The 19677-nt window shown below is 34.4% G+C and overlaps 2 protein-coding genes across 2 annotated transcripts in view; one reads left to right on the forward strand and one right to left on the reverse strand.

Annotated features, from left to right (window-relative positions):
* Positions 1-13718, reverse strand: part of jv (javelin) — an 85474-nt gene extending 71756 nt beyond the window's left edge. Inside the window, exon 1 of the mRNA XM_065359096.1 lies at positions 13591-13718. The gene's annotated coding sequence lies outside the window, so the exon portion shown is untranslated. The remainder of the gene's footprint in view (positions 1-13590) is intronic.
* Positions 1-19677, forward strand: part of MCU (mitochondrial calcium uniporter) — a 157290-nt gene that overhangs the window by 128767 nt on the left and 8846 nt on the right. The window lies entirely within an intron of this gene.

Consider the following 19677-nt stretch of genomic DNA (forward strand, 5'->3'; position numbering starts at 1 on the left):
TGGTTGGGACAGACACTGTTTTTATTCAGTAGGTGTTTACAGACCCAAGTAAGAACCAGTGGTTGGGACAGACACTCTTCGTGTTTTCAGACCCAAGTAAGAACCAGTGGTTGGGACAGACACTGATTTTATTCAGTGGGTGTTTACAGACCCAAGTAAGAACCAGTGGTTGGGACAGACACTCTTTGTGTTTTCAGACCCAAGTAAGAACCAGTGGTTGAGACACACACTGTTTTCAATCAGTGGGTGCTTTCAGACCCAAATAAGAACCCGTGGTTGGGACAGACACTGTTTTTATTCAGTGGGTGTTTACAGACCCAAGTAAGAACCAGTGGTTGTGACAGACACTGTATGTGTTTTCAGACCCAAGTAAGAACCGGTGGTTGAGACAGACACTGTTTTCAATCAGTAGGTGTTTACAGACCCATGTAAGAACCAGTGGTTGTGACAGACACTGTTTTTAATCAGTGGGTGTTTACAAACCCAAGTAAGAACCAGTGGTTGTGACAGACACTGTTTTTAATCAGTGGGTGTTTACAGACCCAAGTAAGAACCAGTGGTTGGTACCAACACTGTTTTTAATCAGTGGGTGTTTACAGACCCAAGTAAGAACCCGTGGTGGTTGGGGCAGACACTGTTTGTGTTTTCAGACCCAAGTAAGAACCAGTGGTTGGGACAGACTCCGTTTTCAATCATTGGGGGTTCTCTAACCCAAGTAAGAATCAGTGGTTGGGACAGACACTGTCTTTAATCAGTGGATGTTTACAGACCCAAGTAAGAACCCATGGTGGTTGGGACATACACTGTTTTTATTCAGTGGGTGTTTACAGACCTAAGTAAGAACCAGTGGTTGGTACCAACACTGTTTTTAATCAGTGGGTGTTTACAGACCCAAGTAAGAACCCGTGGTGGTTGGGGCAGACACTGTTTGTGTTTTCAGACCCAAGTAAGAACCAGTGGTTGGGACAGACTCCGTTTTCAATCAGTGGGGGTTCTCTAACCCAAGTAAGAACCCGTGGTTGGGACAGACACTGTTTTTATTCAGTAGGTGTTTACAGACCCAAGTAAGAACCAGTGGTTGGGACAGACACTCTTCGTGTTTTCAGACCCAAGTAAGAACCAGTGGTTGGGACAGACACTGATTTTATTCAGTGGGTGTTTACAGACCCAAGTAAGAACCAGTGGTTGGGACAGACACTCTTTGTGTTTCCAGACCCAAGTAAGAACCAGTGGTTGTGACAGACACTGTTTTTAATCAGTGGGTGTTTACAAACCCAAGTAAGAACCAGTGGTTGAGACACACACTGTTTTCAATCAGTGGGTGCTTTCAGACCCAAATAAGAACCCGTGGTTGGGACAGACACTGTTTTTATTCAGTGGGTGTTTACAGACCCAAGTAAGAACCAGTGGTTGGGACAGACACTCTTTGTGTTTTCAGACCCAAGTAAGAACCAGTGGTTGAGACACACACTGTTTTCAATCAGTGGGTGCTTTCAGACCCAAATAAGAACCCGTGGTTGGGACAGACACTGTTTTTATTCAGTGGGTGTTTACAGACCAAGTAAGAACCAGTGGTTGTGACAGACACTGTATGTGTTTTCAGACCCAAGTAAGAACCGGTGGTTGAGACAGACACTGTTTTCAATCAGTAGGTGTTTACAGACCCATGTAAGAACCAGTGGTTGCGACAGACACTGTTTTTAATCAGTGGGTGTTTACAAACCCAAGTAAGAACCAGTGGTTGTGACAGACACTGTTTTTAATCAGTGGGTGTTTACAGACCCAAGTAAGAACCCATGGTGGTTGGGACATACACTGTTTTTATTCAGTGGGTGTTTACAGACCTAAGTAAGAACCAGTGGTTGGTACCAACACTGTTTTTAATCAGTGGGTGTTTACAGACCCAAGTAAGAACCCGTGGTGGTTGGGGCAGACACTGTTTGTGTTTTCAGACCCAAGTAAGAACCAGTGGTTGGGACAGACTCCGTTTTCAATCAGTGGGGGTTCTCTAACCCAAGTAAGAATCAGTGGTTGGGACAGACACTGTCTTTAATCAGTGGATGTTTTCCAACTCCAGTAAGAACCAGTGGTTGAGACAGACACTGTTTTCAATCAGTGGGTGTTTACTGACCCAAGTAAGAACCAGTGGTCGGGACAGACACGGTTTTTAGTCAGTGTGTGTATTCAGACCCAACTAAGCACCTTTAGTTGAATTCGACACATCGCTCTGAAGAGGGTCAAAAACGAGCTTTAGAGTATACTACTCTAGTCAGTGCTTATTGGGTACCCTGTTAACTGTCTTAGGTGGCAATGGTGAAATTCTTAGAGTGGCAGTTCAAAAGTGAATTTTTAATGTACCTGTTTACAAATTGCAGAAAAATTGAAAAAACCTGCTAGTTATGGTACCTTCTTTGAAAAATTGTTCTTTTTTACTTTTTGTAGAATTTATAAAGTGGTAAAAAATTCTTTTTTGAGTTGGCGTTTCTGGAATTTCGCGGTAACTGCCTACAACTATTGATTTTAGACCCTTCCGGAGTAATGTGAAATCTTTGGAGAAAATTCAAAAAATTACAGGAGACATCGGAATGGCTCAAAACAAGCATTTGATTTTGGTGTACATGACAGTTGAAGGACGTATTCGTGTTGGTTCAATTTTTGCAAAAAAAAAATTACATGGGTAGATAGGTACTTTTTTTATGAAAAAATTTCAAAGATCGCCTTTAAAAGAGATTTTTTGAATTTGTGAAGCTATCAAAAATTTGCCAAAAATCCTAAAAGAAACTTAAGCTCCTGAAATTTGAGTTATGGGGGTTTCAAACACTGTTTTTTCGATCTAGCTTGGTTTCGTTCAAATTAGGGAGAGTGAATTCAAAAGTTTTCCTCGTTATGGCAGAGTGTGACAGTGAAACCTCAGCTCACGAGACCCAAATTTTGAGCGGCTGAAATGAATTTCTCAGTTTTTAGCAAATTTTTGAAAGCGGTTTGGACTGAATTAAAACTGCAGCTTGCAATCGAGTTAGGAAAGGGAAGACTATATTGTATTATATTGATAGAAAATATAAAATTTGGTAAAAATTACCTGAAATCATGAAAAGTGAAAACTGTAAAATTAGTTTGATAATTGCCAAAAATTGTGGTAAAATTGGTAACAATTGCTTAAAATGCCATTTAAAGTGGATAAAGTATCCCCACATTTTATACAAAATTTATTAAAATCAAAACATGGAGCAAAAAAATGATCCGTGAACTTGATTTATGACTCATACGTACGTATGAATCACAAATCCCGTCTAAAAAATTACACACTTGTGTTTTCATCCTCCTGAAAAAGTAAAAATTGTTGTTGGGAGGGGGGGGGGCTGATGAAAAATTTTATCAAAAATTCTCCATTTAAGCGTTTACAATTACCCTCTTTTTTAAGGAAAAACCACTCCGGTCTTCCAAGCAATTTATTTGAAATGAAGGTGAAACGTCGTCGTCCCCTTGGATGGTAATTTTACTTGATTGAGTATCGCTGTAAAATTATTAATGAGGAATTTTAATTTTATTTGTCTGTCTACTTTATTCACTCAAGTATTTCAACGCGGAAGAGCTTATAATTTAGAAAACGAAAAAATGGTGAATCAGGAAACAGCTAAAATAATGCATTCGCTTTAATACCTATGTGAAGATTTATTTGCAATGAAAACTTCATAAATCAAACCATAATCATCGACCTTATCAATTTTACGCAGGAATGTGCGTGTACGCACAAGCACCACTCGAGTGTAACTGAGCTCAGCGAAGCATTACTAGCAGAAGAGGGGGGGTAATGGCGTGCGCGCGCATGGTCTCGTTCATTTCCGTTTTCGCATAATAGATATTTACCTAGGTACTATGATTAATGGGAAATTTTACTGCCGGCCAAGAGTTTTTTGTCCATGTTTTATTTTCTTTCTTGTGATGTGTTTTTTTTTGTGAACTTGGTTAATCGATTAGAAGAAAGCTGGAGCTTAATGGCTGACCAAAATAAATACACAATACCGGACAAAAGCATTCGTTAAAGCAACCAGAACCAGAATAAAGCAAGGCCACTATCGAAACAGCTTAAAATGACATTACAAGTGTTCGATAAATTTTATTCGGTTGCAAAGCTTCGCGAACTTACATTAGAATGGGAAATAAAACCATAGGAAATTGGCGAAATGCCAAAAAAATAAAGGAATATATGGTCCAATGAATTCAATACGATAGCGATGCCACTTTCTTATAAGAACGTATTCTCGGTCCCAAATTACATACTGCGTTTTACGGCTGGTTTTAATTAAATATTTGGAAAACGAGACGCGTATTGCAGTATTTCAAGTCTTATGTAATATGATGGAAGTTCAAAGTGGAAATTAAAGTATTTCGACGTATACGCGAATTTGTAATCAAACTTTGCAGCAAGTATTGTTAATTGAATACAGTTACGAGCAGCTGTTCTCGTGTATAAATTTACTCTTTTGGAAGCTTATGAAAAGCATTTCTTTAAATTAATGCCGCTTTTAAGTTAGTCTCACCCTTGCGTCTGTCTTGTGTATACGAGAAAAAAGAAAATCGATACAGGCTCGAAAACGGTTCATTTCTTCGTAATATTTTTAAATTAAAATAACGATGTTCGTATATTAATTCGGTTCGTTTCGAAATTGCTTTCGAATTTAGGTATTGAATAATGAAGGTATAATAGGTACCTGTAATTTAACTAGTATGGTAATAAATTTTGGTAAATATTTTTCCTGGTCGTGTTTTTCGTTGTTTTGTGTCTGAAAAAAATTGCGCTACAAACCGCTAATTAATGATAGCTCGGTTTATCGTCGACCATGCGATATGGTTTTTCATTCGTTAACCGGTATGGAAATAATTAGAATCGACATGTGTCGTTTAATGAGGCCTCGAGTAGAAAGCCGAAGCGAAGTGAGAGTATTAGTGCGACGATTTATAATTCTTAGATCGAAACAGTAGCCTGGCTCGCTATTATTGTACTAAGTAACTGGAGAAAGAAGCAGAAAAAACAAACACAATCGCGAAATTACCCGGACTCGATTGAGAGTACACAATTTCAACGAAATTACCCTCGGTTAATTCGCACGTGAATTTTTAAAATAATTTTCAACACTGAACGGCCAACGGTGTTTTTAAATTAAAAATACTTAATACGTTTTCACGCTGTATTTAATCCGTTGAGTGCGCTTAACGGGATTAAACCATTTTGTAATAGTTACGCCGCCGTACTAGCTGGTCTAGGTATGGTTTTGTCTGTCGACGTGTGTGTGTGTGTGTCGATCCGAATGAAAATTTAACCACAGGTAATTCAGATCCTTCGTATGGCGAATTGTTAATTTCATTGCCTCTTCTCGTATCAAAAGTTTTAATCGAGGATGGGTGTACCTACGTACAAGAGTGAATTCTAAGCTGTCTGGGAGTCTTTCTTGAGGGTTTACTTGGTCTACATATTATCCTTCCTAAGCTCCTCTCAAGTTCGAGAAACGAGTCAAGGGCAAAAAAAAAGTTTCTAAATTTGATTTGTTTTGGGTGGGTTTTCGTGAAGACCTTTTTTTTGCATGATGCTGTTTTAGAAGAGTATAATATAGACCTACCTGGTTAACATTCGTGATATAGAATTACAAAATTTGAAAAAAGTTGATAAAAAATGAAAAATGAATGGATGCAGAGTATAATTTAAAAGATTGGGCGATGTCCTTTATCTGAGATAAAAATGAGCAAATGAATTGAACTGGGAAGAGCAGAAAGGATACTTATTTAGTTGCTTTGCAATTTTTGACGAATTTGTGCTCTCGATATGACCTTACATCTCTACCATCAAGTATTCTCTCAATTGTCGTTGTGGTGGGGTTTCTCATCGACAGGGTGTCCGAAAAAATACCAACCACCAAAAGTTTAGATGTTGAGTTTCATTTCTCGATATTTGACGAATTTTTGAAAATTCAAATTCTTAGACTATTTTTTATGAAAAAATATCATAATTTGATCAAATTGAGGTTTTGTTTGCCAAATGTCTTATTGTTGATGATCTCTTGAATAAATTTTTGGAGCCTCTTTCAGCTCATTTTCCGATTGCCTTGCAGTTTTAGAAAAATTGTGAAAAAGGACTAAAACAGGGTATCTAACAGGTAGTGGAAGTAGTAAAAAAGTAGTGAATTTTGTTAAAAAGGTAGTGAAAAAAATGAAAAAATTCAAATTCGTTCCTTTTTCTCAATCTTTATTCCTAGAAAAGAGCTCATTTGTCTACTTTTTTAGAACTTGAATTACACAGTTTTGAGAGCTTTTGTTCTCGCTTCGCTCGGACTATTAGCTCTTTTTCCACATTAAAAAAACTTCATGTCCAAATTCAAAAAATGTTTAAAGTTTGAATCAAAAAAATAAACTCCTCCCTGCATGGAATACATTTTTTTTCACTTCTAGAAACAATTGAATTTTTGAAAGCTTTTGCCCTCGCTTCGATCGGGCTTGTTTACTTTTTTTTCAGTTGAAAAATCATTTGAATTTCAAAATTTTGAAGCAAAATAATGAACTTTTTATAATTAACTAACTTATTACACTAAAAATCATCGTTTTTTACATAATACATATATCTCTCGAAATACTGATTTTCGAGAACTTTTGCCCTCGCTTCGCCAGGGTCAATTTGTTTCTCTTTTCCACAATTGAAAAATTTCAGACTTGAAGGAGAAATCATTAAAATTTGCAGTTTTATTTCGAAAAATTGGTATATTTTTTCTCCAATAATGTCGTTCAAATTTTCCATTAAATTTTTGTACATTTTTTAAAAATTTCTTACGTTGAGAAAAGTTGTTTATTCGCCTGATTTCGTTACATTAGCAAGAAACTTCAAGGTGAAAATGAAATCAAAAATTGAAATGATAAAATTTTATTTTCGACATCCGCTTGCTTGATAAAAATCTTAAGATGTTTGAAGACATTGGAAAAGCGAAAAATTCCAATGTAAAATTTTGCCTGCCAGGCTCCCTTTTCTTATAAAATTTCTAGTGTTTAAAAAATGTCCTGCTAAGAAGTCCTGATTTTTTGTTGTCAAATTTTGTTAGACACCTTGTCTTATAACGTATGCAATGAGCTCATTTGTATTTTTTTAAAGCATACTTAATTTTGATTGAAATCAAAGAATACTTTGTATACAAATTTTCTTCCAATTTCAATTTTTCAAAAGTTTTTCTGTGAAAAATTTTACCTTGTTAATTTTTTTGTTTAGGGAGGGGGGGTTGGTCGAGTGGATAGCATTCTGAAAATTTGGTTGAAGAAGGTAGTGAAAAAAGTAGTGAAAAAGTTCACAGGAAAATATAAAAATTTGCTGAAGGCTCTAAAAGGGTCCAAAACCATCATCAATCAATTTGAATGGCAAAAAAAAAGATTCGAATCAAATTTCAGTCTTTTATCTTAATTTGACCAAATCAATGAAAAACCAGGCATGCAATTTTGAATTTTTTCAAATGTATCAAAAATTAGGGATGAATGAAATTCAGCGATTGAAATTTGTCCTGGTGATGTATTTTTGTGTGCTTTTTCAACTCTGTTTTGTTTGATCCAAAACTTATTTGCTGTTTGGGACTCGGGGGAGGGGGGGAGGAATATAATTTTTGACAAGTGTGCGCAATTGAGCCTTTGATTTTCAGCCAATTTTTAAAAAAATGGGCGCGAACGTCTTTTTATTAAAAAAACAGGGGTTCCAAAACAGTCCTGCAGCACTGAAAATGTTGGAAAGTTCCCGTTTCTGATGAAGAAGTAGGATATTTTGTAAAATGTTTCTGTTATTTCATTCTTTTCATTTTTTTTTTCATTTTTTTGGAGGGTTTAGAATGGAGGACCAAAATTATTCGAGGAACAGGGGAGATTTTCCCGAAAAAGCCAGTTATTAAAATAAATAATTCTAATGCAGAAATTCAGCTTTTATTTAAACATTTTTTTTTTAAATCTGGGATAATTTAGTACGGGCAAATTAACACATTGCTTGGAGGACCAAGTGGGTTCTTTTTCTGAAAATGAGTTTATTGGAAAAATTTCGAAGCAAAGTTGTGAATTTTGATAAAAAATCTTTTAATATTTTTTTTTCAACTTTAACAGGCTGTTTACATGACTTAATTTTTAGGCAGGATTTCGAAAATTCTCCCCTTTAACTTCGAAAATGATTATTTAAAATTTCACAGATGCTCAACAAATCTTGAATTTTACAGTTGGTAATTTAATATCTTGAGTTGATATACTGATTTAATGTTTGTTATGGGTTCGACTCTCGTCAATTTATATCCAACATTCCTCGTGCTAGTTCATGAAAATTCTCCACATATCGTGTAACCTTTTTTTCCCAAATAGGTACTTACCTACTAAAATCTTGGATCAATTCATCATAGTGTATAGTGTGACCTTTTCCCCAATTGATCTATCGGACGATCCGATTAAATGGCACTTATATGTTCGTAAGAATTTTACCCAATCTATCTCCTTAGTCCTTATCGGTTTATCTTCAAAAAACAGGAAACAGCCGACTCCCTTCCTAATGGCGGTCTATAAAAAATATGTATTTATAATAGAGAATTGAAGCGAAGAAGAAAAAACTTATTTTTTGCACATCGTACCGAATACTTACGTACCTTTTCCTTTCAACATCGACATTCGACTTCTATAAAGGCGAGAGATAAAGTAAACGCCAAACGGTGAAAATAAATTGATAAAAGTCTGTACCATACATATTACGGAACCGGAATTAAGGTCTGAGGTTTATTTATTTTTTTTCTAAATAAAATTCTGCTATATTTCGTAAAAGAGCCGATAGTCGAGAAAGATTTTGTAAATTATGTGCTGAAAGTTGAAAAGCATTAGGTGGAAAACACGACGACGACGACGACGATGAAACTCCGGTGGTATAGGTACCGGTGCACGTAATTCAATTTGGATATAAGATTCTGAACGCGTTGTAGAGATTAGGTAGGTTAGGTTAGGTTTATACGAAGAAAGATTTAACGTTTTACGTTGATGTTCTTTCTATGGATGTATATTGCGGTGATGGTCGTATTTTGTAGGCATTAGTACGATCTGCTTTGATATGAAAATTGTACATAATATTGAGAGTTATTCGAGATGACCGCATCTTTGAAGTTTGCAAGTTCAATATTACGAGTAGATATCTATCTGTTTGACTTTGAGCTTCGAGCTCTATTATATAGTGAATAAAGTGAAAAGAGAAGTAGGTTTAAACTGGATTTTCGCGAGGTAGGGTCGATTCGGCATTCGCTTTTATTCTAATGATAAACAGAGAAATCTGCGTCGAGAAATGTAAGTGAGGTGTATTTGGTTGACATAGTGTGTTGAATTTTTATACTATGCAGTTGAAGGTATACCTTATAGAATTAGCTTGGTTGGGTTTGAGTTTTTTTCTAAGCAGGTGTGAAAATTTTTCAAACCTATGTACAGAATGTGCTAAATCAAAAGTCAACAAATTTTAATTTGAAAAATAATAATAATGATGATAAAAAAATAAATTAAAAATAAAGAAAGAAATGGATCACTTCATCCAAAGTTAGAAAAAAACTGAAAATTGAAACGTAAAAATTGATGAAAATTGATTTTTTTGGTCAAAATAATGTTATAAAACTTGAACCCTAAATTTTGTTGTGAAAATCATCAATCATCATAAGTTGATCTGTTTTACTGAAAACATCTAGAGTCTTGATTCATTCTAAAGTTCTTAGTTACATCTAACAAAAAAGGAAGAAATCACCCTGGCCTTTCTTAAACTTTTTTTTTGTTTTTTTTTTTTTTTTGAACATTGCATACTCGTATAGTTTTGATGATTCAAATATTTCAATTCATTTTTTAAACAAACTGATTTCTCTGTTCAGAGGATGAGAAAATCAGTACCTAAAATTTTCTCCTTTTCAGATCAGCATTGTGGGTTCAAATTTCCAGTGAATTTTTTGATGCATTTTTCTTTGTTAAATTCGAATTTTAGTCAAATTTTTCTCCTCCTTCTTTCCCTCAAAAATATTGAAATTGAAATTAAATACTTTGATATAAGAAGTAAAACCGTTATAATTTCTGAATAATCACAAAATAAATTATTTTTTTGAGTTGGTCTTTTCAATTTTTTGATCTAAATGATGCTGGAGAAATTCTCAAATTTCTTGCTGGTTCAACTGTTTTCATCAATACATTCTACATTTTAACAAATTTCTGGGTTTTTGTTATGATTTTGTGTTTTTTTGAGGGGGAGGGGAGGAGGAAAGAGGGAAAGAATGGCGAGAGGACGGAATTTCAACAGGATATCGTAAAACAAATCACGCAATTAAAAAATATGTACAATTTTTTTGGACTATTTTTGCATCATCTAGCCTTTCGATTCACTACGAGTGGGGGGGGGGGAGAAGGGCGTGAACGGTGTATAAACGTTGAATATCTTTTATATTAAGTAGTCTTCCTTTTCGCATTAAAATGGAAAAAACTCAAATCTTCTCTATAATTCTCTCTTCAAAAAACACTTCCATGTTGAAAATCGAATTCACTTCGTTTTTTTTTCCGAAATACATTTGACTTTCCTCAGATCTTTATTTTCTGTTCCTCTCATCTTGCAGTTGATTGATTTCTAAAAAATTCAACTTGAAAGAAAAGGGGAGTTGAAATGGAGGAGCTTAAATCGAAGAAGTTTTTTTTTTGTCAGTGACTCGCGATTCGTGATTCCTGACAATGAAACATGAGTCCATGAATCATGTTCACAATAATAATTTTGACCAAATTTTCTTATATCGAAAAGTCCCTCCCCCCTCTCAAAAAAATTGGTACGTGGGTAATTCTCAGAAAAAGGTAAAATTCGTGTACATGGCAAATTTCTCAACGGTTTTAGCATGAATTTTTTTTTTTTTTTTTGGTCCATTCAAGAATGACCCCGCACACATTTCACACATGGTATTGAGGTTTTTAGACCCTCCTTTCATTGGTGTACATTTGATTTTATACCCCAAATGTCCTTCGACTTGGCTGTCACACATCATGTTTTTGAAAATGAATGTTATGAAGTGTCATGAACTTCATTTTTTTTTGGAAAAATTGACACATTCTCATTATCATAGAACATGAAGGTCTCTTATTGTGCAAATTGCAATTGCAATAAGTCTATAGGAAGCTCACAATTCACATTTGAAAACTGTCACACACTTTTTGCGCAAATTTTCGAGCAATTTTCAATTATTTTTGGTAGCTTCCCAATCCAACATTTTTTTCTGGCGAGTGGCTGCACTGGTTCACTGTCCTCATAAAAATGTTACCCCGCAATGTTTTTTTCAAAACCTACGCAATAGCTCGTTCTGATCGTACTTGTCTCTGAAAATATGATATTTCGCAAAATCGGTGTCCTTCGGCTTGCCTTTTTATTTACCCTGATGAACCCGCCAAAAACGATAATTGAGAAAGGGAAGTTATTCTACATGATAAGTACACATTCATTACGTGTTAAAAATCGAATAATGTCCAGTAGGTAACGCTAGAAACGAAAAAACGTTGAGATTGTCCTTCGGCTTGTCCAGCGCCCATTTGTCCTTCGACTTGGCCAAATTTCAGACAGCTGTACTTTTATCGCGCTAGTCGGCATATTACACGATAATACAAGCAAAATTTTACATTTTCTCCCTCCCCACACTTCACCTCTACCCATACCAAAAAAATAAGTCCAGATTCGAACTCTGCGGCCTGAAAAACATAAATCGACATATTACACGATAATATAAGCAAAATTTGACATTTTCCCCCTCCCCACGCCTCACCCTCCACCTCTACAAAAAAAATAACTCCAGATTCGAATTCTACGACCTTGAAAACATGTCAATCGACATATTACACATCGATGAGGGTCGAATTCTAATTATCGCCGTTTTAGGGGGGGTCGGGGTCCACAGTGGGGGGGATTGAATTGAGGCCAACACTAGAAAAGGGATCTGGGACACATATACAAATGATTCCCACTTGAAATTTTCCAAAAAAATGATTTTCGTTTTTCAAAATTATGCATATCAAAATCGACCCTTTTTCTGAGAATTACCCACTTACCTAATTTTGTTATTGGACAAGTTTCTTCTAAAACTTTTTCCAAAATTGAGTTTTCTCAAAAAGGAACTTCTCTTAATTAAAAAGTTTTTTTCAAAAACAAAAACTTCATTTTTAAAAATTTAGGTCTAAAACAAATTTTGTTCCGCGATAAACAATTTTTTAGAGAAGAGTTTTTTCTTTCAAGAAAGTTTTTCAAAGGCAAAGTTGAATAAGTAGTTTTTATTCCTCCAAGTTTCCATTTTCTCTTCAAAAATGAAGGTTGCATCTCATCTCCTTCAAAAACGAAATGAAGTTTTTGTTGTTTTCGAAAAGTAAATTTTGATTTATTTTCAAAAATGATGATTGCATTTTCTCTTCTTAGAATGAAGTTTATATAAACTTTTTCAGAAAACGTGGGACCTTTGGAAAACGTGGTTCTAGGGAAAATTACACCACTTGCCTCTCACCCCCCCCCCCTCGACAGCACTCGCAATGCTTTACTCAAATTTTGAGATATTTTATCAATTCCAAACGATGTTTTAAGCAGAGTTTTCGTCAATTTTACTCCTGTTTTTCTCAGGTACATTTCTTCAATTTTTAGAAATTTTCAGATGAAACCGATTTTCGTGTTATTTTTACAACATTTTATTCTTTTTTGGTGAAATGCGATCAATTTTATGAGCAGTGTTTAGTAATGTACGCAGTTTTCAAAGGAGATTTTGCTCACATTTTTGGATATTTGATTAATTTCTTGTCGTTTTCAATTTTTTTGGTGTCATTTTAACAATTTTCAAATTTTCAAGTTGTTTGTGCAACATTCAGTGAATTTGCCTTTTGACTGTTCTCGAGAATATAAAAAAGGAAAGGAGAAATGAACACATTTTGAAGATTATAATTCACAAAAATATAAAGATAAATCAATGGAATCAATTTTCTTACAGCATTTTCTGTGTTGAATAAAAAATTAGTCGAATCACTTTTTTTGGGCACTTAATTCGAATTATATTTTTCGTGATTTTACTTTACTCTGGTTCAGAGATACTTACTCTGTTGAATTTCGTCTCGTTTTCATCACCTTATGGAAGAAAAGTAATAATCGAACAAAAAATAGTTTCCAGTCTCTAAAATTACGAATACGACTTTAATTCGAATCTTTTCTCGTGTTTTCATTGTTTGTAGTCATTGAAAAGAAAGTCGCGAATCTTGAAACCGGTTTCAGAACCATACGATTAATGAAAACTTTTAATTGATGCTTCGGATTTGAACCTTAAATTGAAACCATCCCTATTGATGCACATTTTTCGATGAAAATTTTGGTGATTTTTTGAGCACCGTGTTCCTGGGTCAAATAATTTTTAATCCTAGCCATTAAGGTAGGTACATTGTAAGGAATCCATCCTGATTATCACCTTTTATTTTTTTTCCTTCGATATTTAATGTAAATTGAAAGGAACGAAACAAGAGATTATTTATCGAACATACTGTACCTCAAAATTTAACGAAATGCATGAAAATACGTACTGTAAAATAGAAACGTCTCTCGAGCGAATTCCAGCCAGGGCACGAAAAATCAATCACGCATTACACTATTCATGAAACAAATCAATAAGTATAATTCACAAACACTGTTTTTTTTTCTCTTTCTTTTTCAATTCTTCGAATAATTTCACTATAGAAAAATCATACTACGAGTATAAAACTACGTTTATTGTTTACATTAATCAATCACATTGTACTCGTAGTATCCCGAGACGACGCGACGACTTCCGTTTAAAGTTATAATAATAAAAGTTGAGCACTGTCAAGAATGTGTACGTAGTATTCACGACCACGAACGCGACCAGACGTATAAACTTGTACTTCTCGCGTCCGAGTAAAGTCATCCAGCGTAGATAATAATTGCCATAGATGTCTGAATGTTTTCATTTTTTTTCTTCCCCCTTCGACGAACTGATTGAAGAGTATAAGTACCTACCTATGTAGCTAAGTACGCGGGCACATACGAGTCGAATGTACCTACTCAGCGCATTTTAGCCTACATTTGAAGTAAAACGGAACCGGTCTAATAGTTGTTGCAGCACAGAGAGCATAAAATCTTTCTACTTTTTTGGTTTCTCTGCTGAGCGTTAGTTAGAGTTAGCTGGTAATTAAACGGGGAAAAAAAGTAGATTTGGATCGATGGCAATTGCGCCTTAATTAAACAAACGCATTAGAGGTATGTTCCATAAGAGTGAAGATTTTATTTTTTTTATTCCACCAGGTAGGCAGAGGCCTGCTAAGAATTCATATTCGGAAGTTTATAACGGTTACGAGGTGTAAATGGTGAGCAATAGGTGTGAACAAGTTGGATGATAAGCGGCTTGAGCGAGTCAGCGAAATGAGGCGAATGCTAACTTTTGCTTTCGGTTGTGTGCTGAATCATGTAGATATAAGAGGCATTTGCATACGTATGCGTAGGCAGTTAGCTGTGTAGAGTGTAGAGTTAATGCGAATAAGGCGATGAGATCAGGGCTCGATTTACATTAGATAGGCTCGAAGGTGTTGATAAATGTTGAAAGGAGTTTACGAGTGTGGTGAGGATGGCCATTAAACGTGATTAAAATCGGTTTCACTTTCGTTTAGAATATGTTTGAATTTGAAAATCAGCGTATTTCAATGTTGTGATTTGCAATGCTGAATTTGTATACGATGCGCGATGGATGAAGAGAAAAGATGCACTGTTGTGGATTCGTTTCGATGGCGGTTTCGCTTTTTATCGTGTGCTTTGAGGTGAGATGCTCGTGGTGTTATATCTGATAAAAGGATCGTTTTCCATGATTTTTTCGATGATTTTTTTTCGCCAGAAAAAAGCTCATTTTTGAAAAATATAAATCAAAAATCAGGTCTCTTAAATTTTTTTCTGTGGGGTGTTTTTTCATGCGATGATCATTAAAGTATTTGAACTTGGGTGCATTTTGAAATGAATCAATTTTTTCTATCTGTTTGAAAAAAAGGCTGAAATGCCTTTTCAATTAGTGTCAGGAGTAAAAATTTCATTTATCGTTTTTTCCTGGCAATTTTAAACATTTTTTCGAGTAGATATTTGAAATAAAATTTTGTTTTTTTGTGCATACTACAAAAGTGATTCTATTTTTTGACTCCTATCAGATTGTCGTTGGTTTACTAATGATAATTTTGTCTTTTTGCCCTAATTTTTTCAAATATTTTCAGATTTTTTAACCTCTAATTTTTTGTATCTTTCAGCACCAGAAATGCTTCATTTTTGACAAGTCAATGAAATATTGTTAATTTTCCAAATTAATAGACATACCTACCATTTTTTAAATTTTCAAAGAAATGTTATTCAGTTTTCGGGAACTTCTGGTTTTCTTTGGAATGATGTTCACTTGAAGAGTTACTAAAAGTGACTTTTGATCCTTTTTTCCACATTTCGGTTGGTAAAGTTAGGGAGGTACCTACTTTTTAAATCCATTTCCAACATATTACATGATCTTATATAGCTGTACGGCTACAAAGCTCTGTCTTTGGCTAAAATTGACAAAGTCTCCATTCTGCCAAAAATAGCGAAAAAGTTCGGATTTTGTCAAAATTGTCAAAAAGCGTTGTTTCTGGCCAAAAATTGCTAAAAATTGTTGCTTGTTTGCAAAAAATTCCAAATGTCGTACTTTTAAGTTTTTTCCAAAAATTTCCCAAAATCCTTGCTTTATGTATTACCAAAAATTATCAAAAAGCTTTGCCTTTTGCAAAAAAATTGGAAAAATTATCGCTTCTTACCAAACTGCTCAAAAGTTCCACTTTTTTTTTGTCGAAAATTTCCAAAAAAAAACTCACTTTCATGTCAAGAATGTCTAAGAGTCAGCTTTTATACCAAAAAGTTAAGAAGTAATCATCACTTTTGTGACAACAATTTGGAAAAAATGTATTTTTTTTTTTTTGCTGGCTCGTAATTGCGAATAAGTCCTGTTTCTCACAGAGATTGTCCAAGTCTCAATGGAGTTTCATCATTAGATTTTTTGTAACTTTTTTTTACATTTTCATCAAAATATTCTGACCTCTTTTGTGATTTTTTTCTCTACATTAAAATATTTTTTTCACATTTTTTAACTTTTTTGGTTACTTTTTGAAACTTTTGGTTATCAGTTTAAAAAAAAATGAGTTAGTAAAAGCTCTATTTATTTATTTATTTTATTAAATTATTTTACTTTGAAGAGTTTTTTTAAAAATTTTTCTACCAACCTAGTTTATGTTTACTTTGGTTATTATTTTCTTTGAAAAAAAAAACAAGAAAAAACAGTTGAAAAATCATCATAATTATACTTAAACAGCTTTTTTGGATTTTTAGAAATTGGCCAAAAAACCAAAATTGAACTTCATGTTTTGTCAACAATGATTTTGAAGCGTGCTCTTTCGATCTGTGTTGATTTTGTTCGTATCGTGTGGTGCGAGTTTAAAATGTTTTCATTTTCAGGTATCCGGAGATTCCTTCGAATTTTCAAACCTTTTGGTTTTTCAAAAAAGTACTCGTCGACTCGAGAATGTGAATTTTTGAAAATTTGTTGACAAATTGACCTAAAAAGTCGAAAAAAGGTCAAACCTAGTTTGTGAGTAGTTGCTGTACAGTGTACTTAAATTTTGTTTTGATTCTTCATGGGACAATTTTTTCAAAACTGGAGGACTAAAAATTAGTCGAGTTCTCCAGAATGACTCAAATTCACCACCAATTGATTCAGGAGGTCGAAAATAGGCTGTAAGTAAATCAAGTTTCAAGTTTCAGCTTTCTACTTCAATTTGATAAAATTCTATGTTTTCAAAATGGAAAATTGATTTTTAATTTTTGAAAACTTGCCAAAAATCAAAAAATTTTAAGTTCTGCTCTTGAAATTTGGCCTCGTGTTGTATTTTGATGTGTTCTTTAGGTTTTCTTTGTCCTACCCAAGAATTTTTCTATTGGTTGGAATATTGGAATGCGTCATTCTTCATTTTTTTTGTTTTTGTTTTTTTGAAATTAGATAGAGTTTAGAGTTTAGCTTAAAAATATGGTCAAAAATGAAAATTTTTTTAAATTGTTGCTAGCTTGTCTTTTGAAGGGAAAAACAGTTGTTTTGAAAAATCCTGAACATGACAGAAATGAACTTTGAGCTTTTTTAATGTTTTTTTTTCTTCACGCGACTGACGTCAAAAGACCACTGCAATCAAGACAAGAAATTTTAAATTTGAAATATTGCAAACATTTTATCGAGTTATTTTTTTTACTTTTTGTTGAGATCAATCGACCATGATTTGGAATTTATCCCTTCACAGAGAGAAAGTGTGAGGGAGGGGGCAATTGTAAGTTGAATTTGAAATTGAAGGCTTTGATTTACCATAATTATGAAAAAATTGAATAATGCTTGTATTTTTTCGATTTTCCCCTTACCCTGCTTCTAGTTCTCAGTGAGAACACTCATCAAGAAAATTTATCAAAGGTAAATATTGAATTCAGCTATTTAGCACCTTTTGAAAACATACCATTGTATCGCACAATTTCATCATTTTTTTAAAATTTTTCTGCAATGGGGAAGTTGAAAAAGGCATGAAAAGAAGTAGCAATTTTTATTTAAAAATTTCCCTCCAAATTGAGTGAAAGAGGTACTCGCATTCATTGAAAATGCTGGCTCTGAGTAGGTATGTGATGTTTCGAACTAAAGAGAGTAATCTTAAATCTGATATAGAATCTAGAACTAGGTACGTGATGGAAGTGCAAGTCGAAAAAGTAAGCTTCCCCTCCCCTCACCTCTCCTCTTTCACTATTCTCCCATTAACGAGTTGAAAAATTGTTGTCGACTGTGAGTGTGAGACGTGCTTCGAGATGCGGGTAGAATAGGCATAGGCATACCTACAGCGATTGAGATAGTTTTGCACACACGTATAATGAGAAACTTTCGCGGGTAAAATCTTATACCTCGTTCGGCGTTTGCGAATGATAAATTACAACTCGTTAACACGTCTGATAGTGAGTGCGAGAATAGTACACACTACACACTACACAGCTAGCTACATATCCTATGAGCCTAGCCGCCGATTACGATCAGTGAAAAAATATCGTCGTCTTCGTGACAGAATCGTTCTCTGTCTCTCTTCTTCTCTTCTCCACCTACCACCTATGTTCAATAATAAGAAGTAAGCCGAATCCGGTGTTAATAGAATTGCATACCTGAACGCCGCAAATAATTCGAGGAAACGAGAATAATGCTTGGAACTGCAGTAAGGCGTGAATACGTGATAAGGTGCACCTTATTTTACGAAGTTGGAATTTTTTACCTCTCACTCCCCTCCTAAAATTGTCACCTTGGGTGAGAATAATTTCCTATTTTTCTATTTTCCCCAGCCCCCCTCCAAGTTGAAAAAAATCAAAAAAAGTTCATTTGTTTTTGCTCAGAATTTTTCTAAATAGTCCCCTTTTCAAGAAAACTCCCCTCCTTGAAACCATATTGACCTCCTGTCAAGGAAAACCCCTCAAAGTTGAAAAAACAAAAAATGAAAATAAATCAAAATCAGGAGTTTTTTTGAAAATATCACATTTCCACATTAGAATTATTGTTCTTCATAATCCCATTTTAAAAAAAACATCTGTTGTACTCCTAAATGATGTTGGCTCTCTTATATGAATCCTCCTCCGTCCTCCCCCCCTCCAAATAAGGAAAAATAAAAAATTGAGGTCTGTAGAAATTTTTTGAAATTTTTTCATTCATGGGCAGAATATTTCTAAATAAGCATTTTTTCAAAAAAAAAATCAGCCCCCATCTCCCAAGTGATCATGGTTCCTTGTAAAGCCCCTCAAAGTCGAAAAAAATCGATGAAAAAAAATGAGAAATTGAAATCAGTATAAATGTTTCATTTTTGGGCTGAGTACTTTTTGATAACCACATTTTCAAGAAAAGTCCCCTTTGGTCCTCCAAATGATGTTGGTCCCTTTCTATGAAGCCCCCAAAATTGAAAAATATCGAAAAAAAAACATGTCGGTAGGTACAAATTATTTGAAAATTTTTCATCTCTTAGCAAAATACCTACTTCTAGATAATTCTTTTTTCAAGAAAAACCTTTCCTTACCCCCCTCCCCCCTACCCAACAATGTTGGTCGCCTACATAGACCTCCAAAGTTCAAAAAAAATCCCCAAAAGAATTGAAGTGAAGTCACCTCAGCTATGAATAAAAACTCACCCCTCCGAGTCCCCTCTATTTCACTGGTTAGTCATGGGGAGAGATAGGGGGCTAAAATTGGTGTATAAGTTGGTTTTACCTAAGCAGGGACTTGCCTGAGGTTTTGGAACTAGAAAGTTCTAAATTTTAAATATTTTTCTGATATGTACTTCGATTTTTTTTCATATTTTGTAAAATTGTGGGCTCATTTTTCTCATGACGACGTGATTTTCTCTCCTAAGGTAACAACTTCTGGAGGTGGGAGCCAAAAAAAAAAAAAATGAAAAAATATTTTCCTCCATAATTTATACAAAAATAGGGTACACTCTTATGTATCAATTTTATTTCTTCGAAATTTCACAACACAATCTTCGTGGATACCTAGCAGCAGATTGTGCAAACGTAGGAATTTTCTCTCATCAAATTTTC

Source organism: Planococcus citri, chromosome 3, assembly GCF_950023065.1.
Source record: "Planococcus citri chromosome 3, ihPlaCitr1.1, whole genome shotgun sequence".
Lineage (NCBI taxonomy): Eukaryota > Metazoa > Arthropoda > Insecta > Hemiptera > Pseudococcidae > Planococcus > Planococcus citri.